General features: G+C 39.6%; 1 long non-coding RNA gene across 1 annotated transcript; it reads left to right on the top strand.

Annotated features, from left to right (window-relative positions):
* Positions 1–230: 230 nt before the first annotated feature.
* Positions 231–18,595, top strand: LOC122919272. The gene is made up of 3 exons (XR_006386782.1): positions 231–517; positions 2,880–2,929; positions 18,498–18,595. It is a non-coding gene; the product is annotated as an uncharacterized LOC122919272 (long non-coding RNA).
* The last annotated feature ends 843 nt before the right edge of the window (positions 18,596–19,438 follow it).

A 19,438-nucleotide genomic window follows, 5' to 3' on the forward strand; every position in this document is an offset into this window, starting at 1 on the left:
GGAAACCTCAACATCCATAAAGAAGAGATTCTGCACTACAGAAATGAGAAAAAAAATACTGCAATGATTTATAAGCAAGAACTTCGGAAAACTGAAGAGGAAGAAAAGTAATTTCAATGATCCAACTCCTGCATCAGGCTCAGGGTTCTTTTGGGCAGCACTTGACCTGCATTCCACAATTCAGTCTAATTCAATCTAGAGATTTCTTATCCTGCAAGGAACCTTAACAACCAAAGTTGTCATGGTTCCATTATTCCAGGGGTGAGATTGTCCAAATTTTCTCTCTTCTGATAAAAGGGGAGGATTCAAACTCCCTCCCCTTTTCCTCCTTCCAGCTCACCAAGGCAGAGATACCTCAGAAGTACTTTATGTTTTAAAAATTGTGAACTACAAGACTTCCCACCTCAAGCAATTGAGGGACTGGCTGACGGTTCTTTATCTGCTCTTTATGTTCTTGAAAGAGTATTCAATTAGGAAGTGAGGAGACTGGCTTTGCCACCAACTCATAATCATGAAGGTATGCAATAACTGTTTTTAAGGATTTTCTCACCACAAAAATTCCATCATTTCCCCTCTCTAATGAGCACAATCCAACCCCATTCTTCACTCAGCCCCACTTTCACCTCTTCCAATAAGTTGCCCAGGAGGTGTGCCCTCACAGGTTCCCTTTGTTTTGTTCATCCTTCCTTTCTGATGTCCCTGTAGTATCTATGAAGGTGTAGATGCATCTGTCCTACTGGATGATCAGCCCACTGGTCACTGGCAGCTGACAGTTCTGCTGGACATGTCTCTGACTGAAGGTCTTAATGACTCACCTTGTGGAGATGTGGAGTTGGAAGCTCCAGGGCTAGTGTTACTGATACTCTACACCGTCAATCTTCCATCTGTTCCATCCTCCAGACAACAGCAACAACTTTCTCCATCTCAAGATCACCACATTTGCTCTCACTAACAAAAACAGACTAGAAAAGAGCTTTGGAAGATTTCTGAGACCCTAGGATAACAAGTTTCTCAGTAGTGCCCATTGAGGGTCACAGCTGTTTTTAGAGGGGAGAGAAGTATCCTTGCAAAAAAGCCGAGGCATAGGGATGAGATAGGAATGTGTGATGACTCCAAGGTGGATACGAAACTAAAAACTAGTTAGGATTTATGTCTTCTCTGGGCTTTTATGCAGGAAGGTAAAAATGAGAGGACTCCAGCTCCAGGGAGTTCCTGGTCTCACCAGCCTGGAGAGGACTTGCCTTCTGGAACTGCTGCCTTCCTGTGTGTCTGAATGGCCACTGAGGGCTTGTGGTTCCCTGCTCCAGCAACCTTTAGAGGAACCTGAAACTAGCCGCTCTCAGTGTTGGGTGATTGTCCCTGGGAGCTGTGGATAAACAGATTTCCATGCTGTGACTCAAAAATGAGTCTATATTCTTCTAGAGAAAACCTTTATAGTATTGTGCTAAGTTAGGACTCCTTTTCTTTTTGCAAAGTAAAGGAGTTTGGCTGAGAAGTCCTACAGAACAGGGTTGGCAAACTTTTCTGGAAATGCCTGGACAGTAAATAATTTAGGCTTATGGGCCACACAGACTCTGTCACAACTATTCAGCTCTGCCTTTGTAGCACAAAAGCAACCACAGATTATACACAGACAAATGAGTGTGACTATATTCCAGAAATGTTCATGGACACTTGCAGTTGAACTTTATAACATTTCCATATGTCATAACATATTCTTCTTTTGATATTTTTAAACCATTTTAAAATATAAAAACCATCCCTTGCTCATTGCCCATACAAAAATTAGACCTCAGACCAGGTTTGAGACCAGGTTTTGCCCATGGGCCATAGTTTGCCTGGCGCTGCTGTAGAAGAAAACCATTTACTATGGAAATCTGTCTCTCCAAGCCCTGGGTGCTTACACTAGCCTTCGTCCTGACAGCCAAATTAGGGTGTCTCTTCAAATCTGTGAAACTAAATAAATGAGGGCAGGCCCCTCTTACCATCTAGAATGCAGTGTGTGTACACTGGTGTTATTTCATGTATCAGATTCCTGCACGGAAAACCCTGTCATGCCATTAATAATCTTCCGAGGAACACCTTGAAACTTGACTCCCTGAAGACACGTTGCAAATGGGCTCTAATGGCTTTTATTTCTCATTCTTGTCACCTCAGATCTAATCAGCTGTTTTGTCATTTTTAATTCCCATTTGGCAGGATTCTCCCAACTTCCCTGGCCTTTTAGAAAGAGGCTCAGAGGAGAACTGGGCCCAGAAGCTCTTGGAACTGGGGGATACATAGGAAGATGGAGGTCTGAGTATAGGGAGATGGGGGTCTGAGTAGATATTGACCTTCAACCTTGGCTGAATCAGGAGGACTGGGAAGGAACCTAAATCCTGGAATGACCCTTAGTCCTGCCCTTCACCTCTCTTCCCAAGTTCATTCGTGTCCTGAAATTGCTTTCTCTGTGGGGAAAAGTTCTCTCACTCCTCATGTAGGAATGAGGCTCAGAACTTGTATCATTCTGCGTTGGCTTGGGAGAAGATGAAGCTCTGAACTGGAGGCCTTTCAAGAATGTGACTCTTTCTTACATGGAGCAATTGAGCTGTGGTCTAGTTTCCCCAAAAATGAACATCCACACCCATCTGGCCTTGAATAAAAAAAGAGCCATCTTTGAGTAGGACTCTGCCTTCCTCAGAAGCAGCAGGGAATTGTCAATAATGAAAAGGAATCTGTTGGATAAAAATAAATTATAATTGTATGACAATTAAAAACAAATAAAACAAATAAGAGCAAGATAGTTTCTAGTGTTTGCATGATGCTAAGCCTCTTACCTATATTATCTTATTTAATATTTACTGTAACTCAGGAAGGATATTACTGTTTTCATTTTGTAGGTCCGAAAAAGCAGCTCAGAAGGCAAGTGGTTTCTCAAGGTCCACAGTGGGTAAGTAGCAGAGCAGTTTACAAGTGCAAATGTATCTTGCTTCAGAGTCTATGATTGTAACCACCCAGATGTGACTGTGCATCTTTGCCAAACCAAATCACCTCTCTGAGCCTCAGTCCTCTTAGTTCCAAAACGAAGCCTGAGACTATAAAATCTCTAACATTACTTCCAAGGCAAAATTTTGATTCTATTATTTTCAACCCCCCCCCCCCACTTTCAGGAAGGGGGAAAAAGTAAACAAATAAGTTCATATGGTAACATAGTTAAGTTAAAAAAAAAAAAAAAAGGTACTAAATTTCCAGAGTGTCATGAGACCATGTCTAGCTGGTGAGTCTCCTATACCCTTCATTATATAAACCTATGAGACAATTAGTACTCACTCTTTCCTAGCCTTGGTAAAGAAACAAAATGGGGGCCTGCTCTGATCTTTGCTTGCAAGAAGCTTGTAAAACTGTCTTGAAGGTAGATATAAATCAGAGCCAAGAGCTTTTCACTCAAAAATTCAAGATTCTGAATTATTAAAAAAAGCATTATGCTTATTACACTCTATTTATTAACACAGAAAAATAGTTGAGAGCAAGATTTTTCAGCAAGGATTAAGGCTCTAGGCACTTTGGAGTTGAGCAGAAACTTGTTTAATCCATCGTTTCAATGAACAGTATTTCTGTTTAATTCGGAAACCTAAGTAGGCAATTAACTAAGACCCCCATTTCTGGGGTGTTCCAATACTGAGTGTCAGAAACATATGGAAAGGATCAGGGCTGGGATGATAAAATCCAAAGCCCAGTCCTGAATAGTTGCTGAGCAAAAGATTGGAGTAATGTCTTTCCGACCAATTAAACCTAGAAATCCGGGATCTATCCCAGCAGGGACATGGGGGATCTGAGGAAGGTGAGTTCCCTAAATCCAACCCAGTGATGCTAGCCAATCAACTCATAGGGAGAAGGCATCACCGACCTCCCCATCGGGCACAAGTTGTGGCAATAAAAAATAGCTAAGAGTGTCTGGCAGAAGGCAGATTTCCTTCTCTGTCTTACAGGCCCCAGCAGAGTGACTTGCTCCCAACTCCATTTATATGCCTCCTTTTGGTCTTTCAAATATTGATTTTTAAAATATTCTTCAGGAGAAAGCCTCTTGGGGACCTTGATGCTGGAGTTCACAAATGACGCATGCCCAGATACGTTTATTGGAGGGTGGAAATAATAGACTTTTTCCCTCTCCTCCTTTCTCTCCACCTAAGTATCTCTTTATTCATTACTTTAATTACCTAATCGTAAATTTCTTTAGGGGGTTACTTAGAAAGAAAATTAGCATCAAAGCTTGGCAGTAAATTCTGGGGCTTTTGGAGACAGTCCAAGCTGTTTCACCTGTGATTAATTAGATGGGCTTTTTTTCCCCTTTAAGTGCCAGAAGGCTGTTGAGGTCTTTAAGCAGTTACATGACTGCTGGCAGTGCTGCAATTATGATGGATGCATGCGTCTGGAGTCTGGGGCTGCAGCCCAGCATTTGTTGGTGTGTATGTGAGAGACAGAGACAGAGGCAGAGACAGAGACAGACTTGGAAAGCACAGGCTTGGAAAAACTCCAAGAGTTTAAAAAACACAATGAGCTGCTTCTTTAATATTCTTGCAAATGCAAGTCTATAAGCGCCTGGCCAGGATCTCCTGTCAACATACTTTGGCAATTTCAGAAATGTTGGTTTAGCAGCACTCTTCCTCACCATTAGCCACCGAAGTCCTCTGCAGGTCTCTGCATAAGCTCTTTATGGCATGCTCAAAGGAATGCACATTTTCGACAATCCTTTTGCTATATAGAAAGCAGAGCAGTCACACCTGTTTTAACATTTCACCCTGGTGAAAATCAAGAAGGGGAGAATGCAGTCTCTTTGGGTAATTCACTGGGTATCAAATTATCCCCAAACACTGGCATAAAATCAAAGCGACATCTTGGTGTATTTGGAAGAAGGTTAATACTTCTAGTCACAATGAATATGCTATCAAGGATGCAACAGAGACATTTGGTGACTGTTTTATTACAAGCCCCGGCTTATCATTTTTTCCTTTATTCCCTGTGTGAATGAGAGAGTGAAAGGATCCTTCAAACCATTTGACTCATTCGAGGTAGCAGAACATTTAAAGTTTTTGCCAACTTCTGCTACAGTGTCCATGTAAACCCAGAAACTCCTAAGCTCCTGGCATTGAGATCGTTGTCATCTCCCATCTATTGCTCCATCTGCCCATAATGGCCATGACAATATTTAAACAGCAAATTAAGTATCTGGTACTAACCTGCCCTCCAAGAGCTGACAGAAATGTTAGTTACATGGGCTGGATACAGAGACTTCTGCCTAGAGCAGGGGTCTGCCAAGTCTCTCAGTAAAGAGTCAGAGAGGAAATGCCGTAGGCTTGCAGGACAGAAGGTCTCTGTTGCAACCACTCAACCCTGTTGCCATGTGTAAAAGCGGCATAATCAAGAGGCAAATGAATGGACATGCGGCATTGTAATATAATGTGTTTGCTGACCCCTGGCCTACAGCACGGCTTCTCAGACGTTAATGGGCATACAGAACACATGGGGATCTTGTTACAATGCAGATTTTAGTTCATCTGGTCAGGGCTGGGCCTGCAATCTGCATTCTAACCCCCTCCTAAATGAACATCCCAAATGATGCTGCTGGTCCTCGGACCTCGCTTTGAGCAGCAATCCTACAGTGTCTCCTGGAAATACACCCAGGGTCTTTTCAATAACACCGAGCCTCAGAGAACAGGGATGAGCAATTAGTTCATTAGGAATACTGCCGTAGGACTAGTATTAGGTTTATGCCCTTTAAGTCTATAATCTTCAAAGAGTCTTCCAGCATTCCACCCCAGGGAGAGCCCAGATTTCCCTCTCCTGAATGTTACCTTCCTTTTTCCACCTTTAAGATTGGTTGTAAAGGTCTTGCGTTCCTAAACGGACAGATGGCTCTGGCTGTGGCGCAGCTGCACACACAGCTCATCACCGTCATTTACGCCGTCTCTGCTGCCTAACTGCCAGCACCTTCCTGGCCCCGGCGTGGAGGGCTCTAATGGCCGAGCAAAGGGCCCTCTGGCCCCTGCCTAATTGGCTGCAATGCAAGAGCTAATGTAGGTTGAGAGACCAATTAACTGGGCTTGTTTCTACTAACACTGCATCTGAACATCAATTATGCTAAACACCACGCTATATTAAGACATTTCCCTGCCACTATCATTTGCTATGGGATACCTCAAAGCAGGGCGGAGAGGAGCTGCCTCTCACTGCCTGCCTGAAGGATTTCTCTCTCACAGTGCAGAGGACTGGCGATTGGGAGCTCAGCTTTAGAACTAGAAAAAGCACAACTCAGGGACATATCTGATACTAATTGGTTACCTTCTCTGGGCCTCAGTCTCTAGACCAGGAGGCTTCAGGTCCAAGAAGCCAGAGAATAAGATGGGTGAGACATAATGATAATTCTATATAACCTGCTGATTCCATTAAGAAATGAAGATGTTAAGCACTCCAAGATACTTCAAGAAAACCTTCCCTAAAACTGGAGAAAAATTAGTAACTGGAAGCTGTGAGGAGGAGGAGGAGGTTATATTTTCTTCTAAAGGTTTAGCTAGTTTTAAATTCCATTCCTCCATCATTTCAATGTGAGCTCCTCCCTTGGAATGAGCTGCTTCATTTTTACATCAACACTTTGGTCTTGAGGCAGCTCAATTCGTTTTCATCCATCCTGATTGTGTAGCTCCTATATGCTGAAAATGCTGAGCAATCCAACAAAATCTATGACACAGTGAGGTTTTCAGTTTAGTTCGGAGGATTGGACTGATTCTGAAAATTAGTCCATTTACTCAAGTATTGATCCCTTGAGCAAATGTTTGCCAATCACCCATTATATGTCAGACACTCTTCTAGGCTAGAAACACTGGTCCTACTCTATCTAGGGTTATTATTACATGGAAAGGCAGATAATCAAATGAGCAATGGTAATGTGGTGTGAGATATGCTATTATGTCTACCATAGATGCTACAAATTGTACAAAAAGCATTAAAATGTAATGTATGTTTAAAATTCTCCATTACCCACAGTACTTACTTCAAACTTCTATTATTTTCCTTAAAGTCTTTAAACTTACAAGAGAAAGAAGGATATCAGGTGTAAGCCACCTTAGTTTCAGCCATTGGAAAGCTATGTTTGCATTTATTCTGAAACCCATCCTTCTGGTCTCATGGAAAGAGATGCTATTTCTCTTGTTGAAGTCATTCCCTCCCCCTACACTCTGACCGACACTCCTGTCTCACCTAGGACCTTTCTGCAGCTGGGACTCTCTTTCTCCTTCCCCAGTTGGCAACTTCATCTCAACTGGTCCCTTCTGCACAGTGTAAAATTATGATCAAGTCTGGTGTCTATCTTAAAAATAAAATTCTCCATTGATCCTATACCTCCTTGTCTTTTCTTAACTTACAAGCCTAGAATTCTTGCTTCTTCCTTTGTTTTCTGTTATTTCCACCTTCTGCTCACTTGCTCTTCAAACACCTGCAGTCTGGCTTCCTCTGGCCCTGAGCACCCAGACACTGTTCTGGCAAAAGGCCCAAATAATCATCTCACACTAAATCTGATGCATTCTCATTTGACTTCATCTTTCTTTATCTTGACCCCAAATTTTACATTAATGATGATCCTCTTCTCTCTTTTCCTTCTTTGCCTCTGGCCTGGTTCTCCACTACTTCACTGACCTCTGCTGATTCTTATTTCTCTGCGTGTACCTTAAATATGGTGTTTCCCGTGTATGTTTCATTTTTCGATCTCTTCTTATCTCATACTATCCCTGAGTGATCCCTGATCACCTGCTGTCATCTACCACCATCTGTGGACTGTCAAAATGCATTCTAGTCAACTGTGCTCCTCTGAGCTTCGGCCCCTCCACCTGCCTCTCAGCCATTTCAGCTTGCTCTAAATGTAAGTCAACAACTTTCCACCCAAATCTGCTATTCCTTCTGTGTTGGTGAATGGTGAGATCATGAGGAACTTGGATGTTGTCATCTACTCTTTTATTTTCTCGCCCTGGCACCCAATCGATTGATAAATCCCGTCAACTCCATTTCTTTACCATTTATATTTGTTATATCTGTTCTCTTCTCCATTGTCACTGCTCTTCTCTTAGTTCAGGCCTCATCATCCTCCTTTACATGGACAAAAGGCAGTTAAATTATCATCTAATTCTTTTGCCTGTGATGGTTTCTTTGATTTTATACCCTTTCAGTCTACCCAACACCTTGTGGCCAGGGTTACCTCCCTAAAATAAAAACCTGATTGAAAACAAAAGCACACACAAAAAACCATCTGTGGCTGGCCACTGCCTGCAGTGGTTGTCAAACTATACAGGAGAGGTTCAGCTGAGACATCTGAGCAGCCTCTATGAGAGGAGAGAGAGGGTTATGAAGGACTTTAAAATCCAGGCTCCCTCTTTCTGTTCCTTACACCTCACCCACTCTTGTGTTGGCAAATGTTTACCAACAAACCCCCAAAGAGTAAAAATGAAAGTGGCAAAAAAACATTATTTGTAAAGTTTGATGGTTTCCATTGTGCCAATACTTCCACTATGGCCAATTTCAACTTACAAATATCTTTGGAGTTTGGAAAAAATGTTCACAGCTGACTCTCACAAGACCACAGTTCTTGTTCTCCTTCCCCACACTGGGTATTTCTATGGTATGTGTGTTGGGGGTGGGGAGGTGGGCAGGTGAAAACATTTTCCTGCCCACGTCTGGCCCATTGTAGGGTAGGCTTCTCACAAGCCTCACTTGGAATCAGCAGAGCCCCGGATGGGTATAGGCTTTCCTGCAGATTGCTAGAACTCAAGAAGGAGCAACGGCATGTAGAAACTGAATACAAACTGATGAGATACCTAGGCTCCATAAACAGAAGGTGGGATGGATCTGATGCCAACAGCAATGCTATGCAGCTACTTGTGGGAGTGCCCACTTTGACCCAGAGAACAGGGAGGCTTAATAAAGAGCTGCCCTTACTCATGGACTGGCCCGCCACCATGCTGATGTCCTGCAGCTGGCCTGCCTGAAAGCCAGCCTCCCAGATGGCACTGCCTCTGATCTCCAAAGCAGCACACATATAACTTTTCATAACTGTGACTGAAAGGATTACTCCTTTCTGTGCAAGAATGTATGTCGTTGTCAACATCAAAAACTTCCCTGCTTTGCTCTGGCAGCATCTGCCTTATTGATTGGGTGCCTTCTGAACAACTCACTTACACAAAGCATTTAAAACTGTCTGACTTCAAAAGTAAGGTAAGACAAGCCACGTCGAGCAGAATAGCACACACCTAATATGATTATTTCTCCTCTTCCTGGTGATAATAGAATTATGCAAAAGCTGCCTTGACCCAGTAAGGATTTGCTCTTCAGAATGAAATCTCTGCTTTCCCCGAATTCACCACTCCTCCCCTTGACCCCCACCCCGGTTTGCTTTCTACTCATTTGGCATTGCCTACATGTTTGTGCTCCATCTTGCAAATCCAAGTCTCCCTGGTAAAGTACAGCAAACTAATGAAAAATGTGACCAGATTTATCTAGTAGGTAAATGATGAAGAAAAGACATCCATCTTTATCTACTAATTCATTCTGCAATGTTAATTATCTCCAGTGGGGCTGCAGTCAGCTCAGCTACATTTAATTTAAGGAGTGAGGCTTTTTACAACTTTCTCAGGATTTCCCCTAGTTTTTACTGTCCTTAAGCTGTCTGAATCCTGGGAAGAGGTGGGCTTTACCACTGGACACTAGTAACAGTTGATTGATAGATGGCCAAATAGAGTCCTTGTAGGAAAGATCCAGAACAAAGCAGATTTCAGAAACCAACCAGCTCCAGGCAGTGGCCCTCACTTTACCTATGGGCAAAATCCTAGAGAGGATATACTTATCCTTCACAAACACCTTAAAAGGGAGTTATTAGTGGAAACCTTTCATGGGTCAAAAAATGATATTCAGAGAAGTTAGGCTACTTCTCCAAATTCATCCCTGACAAATCAGCAGAGCCTGAACTACAGCCTGGCCTCTACTTTTAAAACCAGATTCTTTTCTTCTTCCTGCATTTTACACAAGACTGGTGCTCAGATTTTCTTTCACCCTAGTAGGAAGACAACATGTGCCTAATGAGCATTTATTAGGTTATTTTGTTTGGTGGGTTATTAAGAGGCAAGAATAAAATGAGATTGTGGTGAGAAGGGCATTTGGGAAATGTTAGAGTGACTTAAGTAAGTGGCAGGTTCTATTAACTGTGGAACATTTAATAATCTACTTTAAATGCATGGATTAAGAAAGGACATAATTTCTGAAGAATATTTTCAAAAATAACAATTCTTTCCAGATCAGATCAGAACCCCATGTGTGAAGATGTCCAGACACAAAGTATCCTTTAAAAAAAAAAAAAAGACTTATTTATTTATTCTAGAGAGAGAGAAAGGGAGAGAGAGTGAACACACCAGTGGGGGCAGGCAGAGGGAGAGGGAGAGAACCTCAAGCAGACTCTCTACTCAGCATGGAACCTCCTATAGAGTTCAATCTCATGACCCTGAGATCATGACCTGAGCCAAAATCAAGAGTTGGACACTTAACTGACCAAGCCACCCAGGCGCCCCAACACAAGGTATCTTTGATAGTAATAAAACAATGAGCTGCCATTCTTCTGAACTCCTTTTGTTCATGACTTTAGTGGCTGAAACTTCAGGATGCATGATCTGACAACAAATTATAAATTTATTTGTGAATTAAGTAGTATTTGTAAAGCTATGAAAAGTTGTTCCTTTGGTAATAAAATCCATGTTTATTATTAATTTATTTATCTAATATCCATTTAGCACCTAATGTGTAGGAAGCACTAGTTTAGATGTTGAGAATACAATAGCAAATGGGGCAATGGGTCTTTTTAAAAATCTTACTTAAAGCAAATTGACTTAAAACTTAAAATCTTCTAGGGGGCCAAGAAAGAGTCCCATTGTGAAATTATGAACTAGGAGGAATTAGGCCATAGTGGTGGTGGGGGGCAATGAGTAGGTGAAACCAAGATATGTTTGAGAGGTAGAAGTGACAGAACATGCTGAAAGAATGGATGTGGACTGAGGAAAAGAGAGGATAGGGCCTTCTTCTTTTGATCTGAGCAACTGGGTACATGTGAGGGGAGTTAACTGAGATGCAGTTCCACAGAGGAGGAAAAGATTGGAGCCAAGGGAATGGTAGAATAAATAGTTTTTTCATGGCCATATTAAATTTCATATACTATCAGATATCCTGGTGTTGAAATTAATAGATGCACAGAACTCAAGGATTATATAAGGGCTGAAGATATGAATTTTAAAATATATAACATTTAGAGATCTTTAAAGTTATAGACTTAAACGAAGTCACTAAGGAAGCTAATAAACAGAGAAGATGAAGCAGTTTAGGTCTGAGCTCTGTAAATTTCCAACATTAAGGGGTAGATAAAGGGGTCTATTCAATATGCCTGGAAAGAATGACCAGTGGAAAAGGAAGAAAGCCCAGAGAGTGAGGTATCATGAAAGGGAAGTAAAGAAGGGGTTTTCAGAAAGAGACAATGATAATCTATGTACAACGCTGCTGAGAGAGCAAGTGAAATGAGAACAGCAAGTTAACCCCTGCACTGAACAGCAGTGCAGCAGGGCATTGATGAACTTGATAAGAATTATTTCTACAATATTATCTGGTAGAAGACCAGTTAGGATAATTGAAGAAAGAACTAGGAGTAAGGAAATAAGTCAAGTAGGAAGAATCATTTTGATTTAAAAAATTATATAATGAAGGTGGGGCACCTGGATGGCTCAGTGGGTTAAAGCCTCTGCCTTCGGCTCAGGCCCACATCGGGCTCTCTGCTCCGCAGGGAACCTGCTTTCTCCCCTCTCTCTCTCTGCCTGCCTCTCTGCCTGCTTGTGATTTCTCTCTCTGTCAAATACATAAAATCTTTAAAAAAAATTATATAATGAAGGCTCTCAAAAAAAATCTGTTATATGATAGAATAAATATCACACATCTCATCTGGAAGGTAATAGGGATTTCTAGAAAAGCTTCTCAGAAGAACTGATCTAGTCTTTAACAGAATGGAAAATTTTGTCCTAAATGAATGGCAAGTACCTTAGATTTCTTAGAACCAGAGCTGATATATGACTAGTATGTATATATGGCAATACTGTTTGATAAAACACTTTCATGGTGGTTGGTAAACAGTAATTTCCTTAAGTAACCCTGTTCTCCTTCCATCATACTATGTGACCCAGCCTTCTAGACTTATTCAGAATTTAACAATGATGTAACTACTGACAATGTCGGTGATCAAGGGCTCTGCTCCCTCCATACAGACAACATCCAATATGATTTTGAGTGTCTGTAATCTACGTTTTAGATAGTGTTAGATGCATGATTTCAAATGCCAGTAGGAGTTAACAAAGTATTGACATTTTGTAAAAAGACAGTCTGTTTCAGTGTAGGTTACTTGTGGATATTCTCAGTGGTGACTTTTAAATCAAAGCTCGAACTACACAGCTACACAGCCTCCATAGAAGTCAGAGTTTTTTCCTCTTCATTTGATCAAGTCTCTTGTCCCTTTAGGAAAGCCCAGGGCGTATCGATCATGTGTTTTCTATCTTTACTATCAAAGTTAAACTTATTTCAAGGTCAGAAGCCAGGATAACAAAAATTTAAAATAATGGTGGGTATTAAGGAGGGCATGTATTGCGTGGAGCAGTGGGTGTTATATGTAAACAATGAATCTTGGAACTCTACATAAAAAACGAATGATATATTGTATGGTGACTAACATAACACAATAAAAAAATCTAAAATAATTAATGGAATAGTTCCTGCTGTGGTTGAAGACAGCAAGATATAGGGTGGTACATGAGCTTGGTCTATTACTGGTTACAAAGGCACTAGTTTGCTCTTCCAATACCAATCCTACTCAAGTTATGGTAGGAGACCAACAATGTGGTCCCAGGGGAGAGTCATATAGTAGGAACCAGAAGTCTGGTTTCTGTAAGTTCTGTAATAGATTATCTTAAGTCACTTTTTTAAAAAAAATAGTTTGTATTAACATACAATATATTATTAGCCCCAGGGGTACAGGTCTGTGAATCACCAGGTTTACACTTCCCAGCACTCACCATAGCACATACCTTCCCCAATGTCGATAACCCAACCACCCTCTCCCTACCCCCCTACCCCTGGCAACCCTCAGTTTGTTTTGTGAGATTAAGAGTCTCTTATGGTTTGTCTCCCTCCCAATCCCATCTTGTTTCATTTATTCCTTTCCTACCCCCCAAACCCCTCTTGTTGTCTCTCAACTTCCTCATATCAGGAAGATCATATGATAATTGTCTTTCTCTGACTGACTTATTTTGCTAAGCATAATACCCTCTAGTTCCATCCATATCATCGAAAATGACAAGATTTAATTTCTTTTGATGGCTGCATAGTATCCCATTGTGTATATATATATATACATATATATACCACATCTTCTTTATCCATTCATCTGTTGATGGACATCTAGGTTCTTTCCATAGTTTGGCTGTTGTGGATATTGCGACCATAAACATTCAGGTGCTCTTGCCCCTTCGGATCACTACATTTGTATCTTTAGGTAAATCCCAGTATTGCAATTGCTGGGTCATAGGGTAGCTCTATTTTCAACTTTTTGAGGAACCTCCATGCTGTTTTCCAGAGTGGTTGCACCAGCTTGCATTCCCACCAACAGTGTAGGAGGGTTCCCCTTTCTCCGCATCCTTGCCAGCATCTGTCATTCCCTGACTTGTTAATTTTAGCCATTCTGACTGGTGTGGGGTGGTATCTCACTGTGGTTTTGATTGGTATTTCCCTGATGCTGAGTGACGTTGAGCACGTTTTTATGTGTCTGTTGGCCATCTGGATGTCTTCTTTGCTGAGAAGTCTGTTCATTTCCTCTGTCCATTTCTTGATTGGATTATTTGTTCTTTTGGTGTTGAGTTTGATAAGTTCTTTATAGATTTTGGATACTAGCCCTTTATCAGATATGTTGTTTGCAAATATCTTCTCCTATTCTGTCAGTTGTCTTTTGGTTTTGTCAACTGTTTCTTTTGCTGTGAAGAAGCTTTTGATCTTGATGAAGTCCCCATAGTTCATTTTTACCCATTGGACATTTTTTCCTGCTTTGTCAAAGATTAGTTGACTGTAGAATTGAGGGTCTATTTCTGGGCTTTCTTTTCTTTTCCATTGATCTGTGGATCAGTACTATACTGTCTTGATGATGACAGCTTTGTAATAGGGCTTGAAGTCTTTGGCTTTCTTTTTCAACATTCCTCTGGCTATTCAAGGTCTTTTCTGGTTCCATATAAATTTTAGGATTATTTGTTCCATTTATTTGAAAAAAATGAATGGGTTGATAGGGATTGCATTAAACATGTAGATTGCTTTAGTAGCATAGACATTTTTACAATATTTGTTCTTCCAATCCAGGAACATGGAACATTTTTCCATTTCTTTGTGTCTTCTTCAATTTCTTTCATGAGTACTTTATAGTTTTCTGAGTACAGATTCTTTGCCTCTTTGGTTAGGTTTATTCCTAGGTATCTTATGGTTTAGGGTGCAATTGTAAATGGGATTGGCTCCTTAATTTCTCTTTCTTCTGCCTTGTTGTTGGTGTATTGAAATGCAACTGAATTCTGTGTATTGATTGTATATCCTCCACCTACACCATCCCTGTGTCATACTTTTACCTGGCTCCTACACAGCACTGATTTTGGCCAGAGTTTATCAGAATTAATCATGAAAACATATCATTTGCTTTCTAGTCAAAATGAACTAGAACTTTTGCTTTTGTTGTTATAGTTGATAGGTATTCTTGAAGGGCCCTTACATGGCAAAATAAATTAGCTTGCATAGGAAATGTGCTTTGAGGCACTGCTGGCTGCATAAGAGGTAGAGGAATTTTCCATAGCCAAAACCTTAAAACAGGGAAACAAACATACAAACAAATAAAAATCTACATGCTATGTTCAGGGATGCAGCAATTTACAGGACCCAAGTAGTTGACCTAGGCAGACGACTGTCATAAAGTTACCATCAGGAAATAGAAAGTTGAGCTTGGAATTATGCACTGAATGTAGGGTGTGTGTGTGTGTGTGTGTGTAGAGAAGAGGAAGTGGTAGTATTGAAGTGATTCCAGTCAGTGGTGCCCTCTGAATAGTGGCAATGGTAGAAGCAAACATTTTCTGGAAGTAAGTTTCACAAGTAGATCCAAGTAATTTGACAGATTAAGATCAATAAGCTTGAATGAAATATCAGCAAGCCCAGAGAATTCAGATAATGATGAAAGTGAACAGAAACAAATAAACAAACAAAAAAAATAGAGTTCTAAGAACTGAAATGTTGGAATTGTCAGGCATTTATATACAAAATGTTAACCACACATTAAAGGATACAACCACAAGCACACATTCAAAAAGATACTGTCAAAATTAAATGAATAGAATTGAAAAGGAATACAATTGAGAGGCTCAGTTATTCAAGCATCTGCCTTTGGCTCAGGTCATGATCCCGGGGTCCTGGAATCAAGCCCTACATCAGGCTCCCTGCTCAGTGGGAGCCTGCTTCTCCCTCTGCCCCTTCCCCTGCTTGTGCTCTCTCTCTCTCCTAAATAAATAAATAAATAAATAAAATATTTATTAAAAAAGAATACAAGTAACATGTTTAGAAATTAAACATTTAATAGTTGGATTTTTAAAAATCCAAGTAGAATAATTAAATAGAGATTATTAAGAGCTGAGCAGACAATTAGTAAAGTGAACAATGCAGTCAAAGAACTACTTGTGGTCCTGCACAGAATGATAAAAAATGGATATTATGAAAGACATAATATATAGAAAACATGTCTAGGTATACCCAATCAGAGTGCCAGAAATAGGTAACAATGTTAAAAAGGAATAATATCTAAAGAAACAATGGCTCTAAATTTCCCATTACAAAATAAAATCCCACTAGATCAATGTATTCCAGGAGAGATTAAAAAAAAAAAGCAACTTATATCTGGGGCCATAATAGGATAAAGAAAGACATATAAAAGGTCTTCAAAAAGACATTAAGAGCAGACATTTAGAATTACATCACCCTCCTTAAAAATAACAGTGTAAGCCAGAAGACAATGGAATAATAACTTTAAAGTATTGAGAGAAAGTAACTTTCAATAACAAATTTGATACTTAAGAAATTTTCTTCCATAATGAAGATGAGATATATTTACAAAGACATAAAAACTATGAGAGTTTATCACCATACATTTTCTAAAAGAATTTCTTAAAAAAAAAAAGAATTTCTTAAGATGTACATCTAGAACAAGGAAAATTATTACAGAAGAACATTTTGACATGCAAGATGATGTGGTACAGAAAACCTAGAAGAAATGGGTAAATTCCTAGAAACATACAACTTACTAAGACTGAGTCATAAAGATATAGAAAATCTGAACAGACCTAAAACTGGTGGGGAGATTGAATCAGTAATCAAAATGCTCCCAAAACAAAGAAATGCCCAGGACCAGATTACTTCACTGGCGAATTCTCCCATACACTTAAAGAATGAATACCAACACAATAACAACAACAAAACCCCCAAAACAAACAAAGAAAAGGCCAAAAAATGCCCCCAAACCTCGCAAACAACAATAAAAACATACAAAAAAACAAAAAGAAAAACAATGTCAATCCTTCTCAATCTTTTACAAAGAACCAAAGAGGACAGAACTCTTCCAAACCTGTTTTTGGGGGCCCATATTACCTTATGTCAAAGTCAGATTTAAAAGACACTATAAGGAAAGAAAACTATAGGCCAGTATCTCTGATGAACATCGATACAAAAATCCTCATCAAAATACTAGTGAACCAAATTCAACAGCACATTTAAAGCATCACACAGCATAACTTTTATCCTGGAATGCAAAGATGGTTTAGCACATACAAATCAATTAATGTGATATACTACATTAACAGAATAAGGGAGTAAAACCACAAGATCATCTCCATAGATGCAAAAAAGCATTTGACAAAAGTCAACATCCTTTCATGATAAAAACTATAAAAAAAAAACCCCTAAGAATAGAAGAAAATTACCTCACTGTAATAAAAGCTATATATGAAAGGTCCATAACATACATCATACCTTATGGCGAAAAACTGGAAGTTTATCCTCTAAGATCAGAAAAAGCCAAGGATGCACACTCTCACCATTTCTATTCAATATAGTACTGGAGGTCCTAGCCATATCAATTAGGCAAACAAAAGAAATAAAAGGTATACAAATAGGAAAAGAAGAAGTAAAACTGTCTCTCTATGCAGACAACATGACATGATATGTAGAAATCCCTAAAGCTCTGCTTAAAAACTTTTAAAGTTAATAAATTCAGTAAAATTGTAGGTCGTAAAATCAATAAGGAAAAAAAATTTACATTTCTATGCACCAACAATTTAATATCTATAAGAGAAGTGAAGAAAACAATTCCATAAGCAATAGCATCAAAAAGTGGAGTGAAAACTCTGAGACACTGATGAAAGAAATTGTAGAAGACATGAGTGAGTGAAAAGATAACCTGTATTCATGGATAGAAAGAATTAATATTGTTAAAATTTCCATACTAACCAAAGCCATCTAAAAGTTCAATGCAATCTCTATCAGATTTCTAACAGCATTTTTCACAGAAATAGAACAAGCAATCCTAACATTTGTATGGAACCATAAAAGGATGTAAATTGGCACAGCCATGATGGAAAGCAGTATGGAGGTTCCCCAAAATAGAAAAGTTCTATTTAAAAATGGAATACCATATGATTCAGCAATCTCAATTCTGGTCATATACCCAAAGGAAATGAAATCACTATCTTATTAGGGATTAGTAATTAGTGGAGAGATATTTGCACCCCCCTCATGTTTGTTGCAGCATTATTTATGGGAGCCAAGACATGGAAACAACGTAAGTGCCCATCAACAGATGAGAGGAAAAGAAAATGTGGAACATAGATACAATGGCATATTATTTGGTCATAAAAAAGAAAGGAAATCCTGCCATTTGTAACAATATATATGACAATTGAGGGCATTAGGCTAAGTGAAGTAAGTTGCACAAAGACAAATACTATATAATCTCACTTCTATGTGTAAAACAAGGAGAAACAAGGTGGTTTCCAGGGCCTGGATGTGGGAGAAGTGGGTGATTGTGGTCAAAGGGTACAAAGGGTCCTGGGAAATCTAACATACAGCATGGTGACTATAGTTAACAATACTATATTACGGACATTAAAGTTGTGTGCTAACCTTATTATGGTAATCATTTTGCAATACATATGTATATCTATGTACACTTTAAACTTACTTATATATCAAATATACCTCAATATAGCTGGGGAAAAAAGTTATTATTCCTCAAAATTTTTGTGATGGATCATCACTTTTTGGTAACTTTCTCCATCTTGTCACCTAATTTTTCTTTTTCTTTTCTTTTCCTTTTCATTTCTCTGCAGGACTTCAGCCTCATTTATTAAGCAGCAGAGTTTTAGAAGTCTTAATGCAGAAATGAGTAAAGACCAAGGGGTGAATGAAGACAGGGTTCGTCCCCCTCCACACACTTTCTCACCACTGTGATAAACAATCTACAATAAACAGGCATTTTACATCAGAATTCTGCCTCAGAAAAGTGCTTACAACAAAAATGAGAGAACTTGAAGAATCACAACCAGCAGTGTAATGCTTTCTTCAAGAAGCCTTGTGTGAGGGTACCTCGCAAACATGCTTAGCCCTTCAAGAGCTAGGTACAACGGACTAAAACATCTAGTGTGACCCCTCAAGAGTCACTTTTGCTTTAATATTTATGAGGGTAGGTTTGATGAGAGCAAATAATGTACATAAAGCTGAAAACTGACAGGTTATTTGAAAAGCTCTTCCAGATTCATACTAGCAACTATGATTTCCTTGAAGATAGGCATGTAGTTTAGATTCACCTGCATTGGGCCCTATTCCAGAGTCTTGATCATAGTGTGCTTTGTGTCCTGCTGGGCCAGTGTCCCCTCACACAGCCAGGAGCATGCTGATGTGGTCATCCGTAAAGTCTGGCTGTTTGCTGATCAGTGATATGTCCACATAGAGCAGAGAAGGGTCAGTAATCTTAATGACTTCTGCAGCAGCAATGATAATGTCACCATGTCCACCTATATCTTCACCAAATCCACAAACCAGCTGCTGGAACAAGAAGTGGAATTGCTCAGCCTCCCTGACCATCCCCTCAGAACCTCCCTGTGCTCCAGAATGAAATGCCCTTCTGTGTGATGGCCCACAGGTCCACTTGCCATCCTCTTCTTTTTATATGGATTTTTGACTTTGGCAAAATCATTGAAATATTCATCCACAGTGAGACAGGGGATTTTTTTAATAATTTTTTTTATTTTTTATAAACATATATTTTTAT

This window comes from Neovison vison, chromosome 11, assembly GCF_020171115.1.
Source record: "Neovison vison isolate M4711 chromosome 11, ASM_NN_V1, whole genome shotgun sequence".
Classification (NCBI taxonomy): domain Eukaryota; kingdom Metazoa; phylum Chordata; class Mammalia; order Carnivora; family Mustelidae; genus Neogale; species Neogale vison.